The sequence below is a fragment of the Buceros rhinoceros genome, unplaced genomic scaffold (assembly GCF_000710305.1).
Source record: "Buceros rhinoceros silvestris isolate BGI_N320 unplaced genomic scaffold, ASM71030v1 scaffold15170, whole genome shotgun sequence".
Classification (NCBI taxonomy): Eukaryota; Metazoa; Chordata; class Aves; order Bucerotiformes; family Bucerotidae; genus Buceros; species Buceros rhinoceros.
In genome coordinates this window covers 52,844-56,813 of record NW_010389216.1, presented here as the reverse complement: position 1 = coordinate 56,813, position 3,970 = coordinate 52,844, and positions in this window count along the sequence as shown.

The following is a 3,970-nucleotide window of genomic DNA, read 5'->3' as shown; positions in this document are numbered from 1 at the left end:
AAGCTTGTCCTTCCTCCCTGTCTCTTCACTGTCTTTTGAACCAGCTGTATAAAGAAAACAGCTCCCTCTGTACTTACTGGAGAACATGGGGGACTTACCCGTGTTCCCTGGACTTTATTAAAATTTAGTGACTTTTCTTCCTTCTCCAAATATCTGTTTAATGTATTTTATCAGGTGAATCCAGTTTTCCTGGGTTACAAAATGACCTACGTAGCTGCTCCCCCTGCCCTGCAGGACAGTCCCTTGCTGAGGAAAGCTGCTTCAAGAATTCCTGTCAGCCTCATCCATCCAGCTTCTGTATGGGGTCTACGTGCATTATTAAAAGTCTGCTCTGACATCTGGACAGCAAATAGTTTCATCTCAAGCTAACGCCTTTCTGTGAGTGTTAAATAACACATCTTACTGTCCTGGAAAAGGTGGGGCTGGAAGAGTGGGCTGTATGCTGCTGTATCATGGGAGTGACAAGAGAAATCTATAACGCAGGAAGGTAGTTATATCCATTATTCTGGGGAAGAAGGATTTATCTGTCTATCCTGGCTGCACACCCTGGCCTGGGAGAGCGATAGGCAAAGCAGGACCTATCTCCCCTCTGCCATTCTGCAATTCCGTAGGGAACCATGGTGGAGGGACTCGACGTGCCCTTGACAACGGGAGATGGTCCTGGTTTGGGGGCAGATGTTTACTTGCTTTCTAGTTCTTCCTGCTCCTGAGTCATCCCTGGGAATCCCTGGGAGACCAAAAACAGGAGCTTGAGATGTGCTGCTCTCATCTGTGTTACTCCTCCTCCAACAGCTGATGTGGTAGGCTCTGCTACCATCTGCAGCACAGCACAGAGAGGAACAAACAGCTTTTGAAGCATGGCAAGCAAGTTTTGTAAAAACATGACAACGGTCTCTGCACTCCAGTGCCTGAGCTGCCGTTTTCCCTGGAACTCAGTAGGTGTCTTCAGATAATTGCTGGGAGAGGAGCTGCCACCTGATGCACAGGGCGTATTAGAAGGGCTGCGTTCACTGAACTGCCTAAGATAGGCGAAGACCAGAAGGCTCCAAATTTGGATTTGTCACAGAACAAAATTCTCCAATCAATGTCACTTTAAAGCAACAGAGTTTAATTCACAGGATTTTACTGGAGTTCAGCCCACGCTCCAGAAAAAGCTTTGACCAGTGGAAGCTGGAGTACTTCTGGCTGTGATTTTGATGGCTGCTGACCAGTTTGCCCAGTACCATCAGTCTGGAATTAGTCTGTATGGGGAAAACCACGCATTAGCCAAGTTTAGTTTGCACAAGCTGGGGGTCACACAGAAACAGAATGAGAAAAGGCCCCAAAGCTTGTGTAGTGCATCTCACCCCAGTGTTTTCCTGGCCCCTATTTATTTAAAACAGTTTTAAAAAAATCTCTGAGGTTTTTGACAGTTTCCTCAGACCATCTCTCCCTGCTTCTAACCATCTGTGTGGCTAGAAGCTTTTACCTAGTATCCAACCTATTTCTCTCAGGCTGCAATTAAGCCTATTATTCTTGTCCTACTTAGATGGATAAATTCCTTCCTCTTTGCAAAATATGCTTCGTAGAGAAAACCAAAGTTCTGCGTCCCCTTGGTCTTCTGTTGTTCACACCGAACACTACATGGTCTCTAACATGACCTGTGAGGACAGGCTCTTCCAAACTTCTCATAATTCTTTACTCTCTCTGCCTGGTTTCCTTCCAGCTACTTCACATTTCCCTTGAAGAGGAAAAAATTCGCTCCCTGTTTGACACACTGCTCTAGCCGAGGCCTTACTAGCTCTGAGAGGAGCTGAAGGGTTGCTTCGTGCCTTTGATAAGTTACAGTTCTGTGTAAACATCCTCGTATTGACATTTAACATTTTCACAACTGCCAGGTTCTGTTGACTCATGCTCCGGTTGTGATTCACTCCCTGCAGAGCTGCTGCGAGACCTTGGGTCCCCACCCTTCCCCCAGCACTCTGCAAGTCAAGCCCTCATTCATAAGTTAATTTCTAGAAATATCGGCAGGGTGAAGCCAGCTCTTGTTTTTCTTTCCTGGAGATCTCAGTACATACCCTTTCCTCCCTCTGCCAAAGGCACACAGGTTGTCCGTCTCCACGGACATGCTGCTTCTCCCCTCACCAGCAAGGGTTTTCCTGGGTTTATTTTTATTCGCATCCCGTTAGTTCAAGAGAAAACAGCTTATGATCTGCATAAGACATGCTCATCCTCCCATTTGGTTTCATTTGCATGGCAAACATGCTGTCATGATCTTACCAGCTCTCTAGTCTCTTGGGGCCCCAAGAGCATCCATCTTCCTGAAGGTTTAGCTGCCGGGATTCAGGGGGTGTTCGAGGTTGATCTGAGGTCTTAGGCCAGGGAGCTCTGGGGTTCTCCAGGCTGGCAGGGTGGCCAGGGAGGTGGGCAGGCTGCAGCACCTGGGGACAGCCCTCAGCCCAGGGCATCAGTTTGTGGGTCGGGGCAGGGGTGCAGATCCAAGGGCAGGCAGACCTCTCATGAGAATTCAAGCTCCATATGGAGAAAAAAACCCCAACAACAAACCAGCAGAATCAGTCCTCTCTTTCCTCCCAAACACTCAAGCGTGCAAAAACCCCAAACTCAGACACACAACTAATCCCCCCCAACACCCTTTCAGGAAATCTAATACATCTTGAGCAGAAAATGGTAGAAAACCTCCCTTTTACCTTTGCAAGTTATATTTAGGACGGTGCTATCAAAGGACTATCAAGCAATATTAATACATCAACGCTTTCTAGTGTATTTGCAGTTCTGCACTTTTCAAAAAAACGGTCTAATAAGCCATAAATTTACATTTCTTAAGTTACCCTGTCTGGCTCCCTTAACAAAATTCCTGCCATACAACACACGCAAGCAGTGTAAATCTGTAATACTGTACAGCTCCAAATATTAATCAGAAGCTTTCATAACAGAAATTAATAAATGGAAGTCCAGAAATTCAATAAGGAATGAAATTTCACAAGCTGTTAAAAGACCAGCAAAGACAGATTTCATAATATTTTATGGGGCATCTAAAGTAAATTCAGTATTTTGCAATGCCATTACGAAACAAAAATCACTTAACTGACTGTAGGCTTGAGACGTGCTTCAGTTCAAGGTTGGTATTACAGCACTCTTGTCTTGTTTGCTGGGGTGACAATCCTGAGCTTCGGCTGACACCTCTGGAAAGCACGGGACCTAAAAAGTAAAGGGCAGCAAAGACAGTACTAATATGGCTCTGGGATAAATCTGAAGATAAGATTGCAACTGAAGCAACTTCAGCAGAAAAAATTGCAAATCTTATGTAAGCAAGAATGGAGGATAATGTGGAATATGTCTTACCTTACGTTCTCATCGCTGATACCGTAGAATAATTGAGCTTATCGTAATAATTGCCTCCGCATTACATAGTTTTTTGACTCCATTTGCTTCCTGCTGTCATACACAGCTGCTGACAGGATGCTAATAAACACTTTCTTGAATGGCTGCAGCACATCTATCATTCCGCTAGCTTGACTCGTGAGTGGGGCCACTAGATGCTACCATGACACAAATAAATTACTAAATAATCATGAAAAACTAACAGAGCAACTCGTAGCAATTCTCCGTTTAGGGCAATGGAGATACTACTGGTTTACTTTGTATATAAAATAAGAACTCAGTCTCACTTCTTCCTTTGGCTTGGACTAGTCCACATGATGGCAACCTCCACCATGTGGACATACATACGGCAAGTTCTTCCTCCAAGTACTGCCAGTTTGACGTATTTTTCACTTGCGCAATACCAAAAATGAGAAAATCTGCTTGGCTTCCAGTGACTATATAAAAACAGCCAGGAATTGTCCTGACAAATAACTAACAGCCTGTAACATCACAAGGGCTTTAGCCCAGTGCTCTGGCATAGAACTCCGACGACAAAAGCCTCTACAGAAGCTGTGTCACTGCTGCACCCATTGCACAGGCTCTGCTT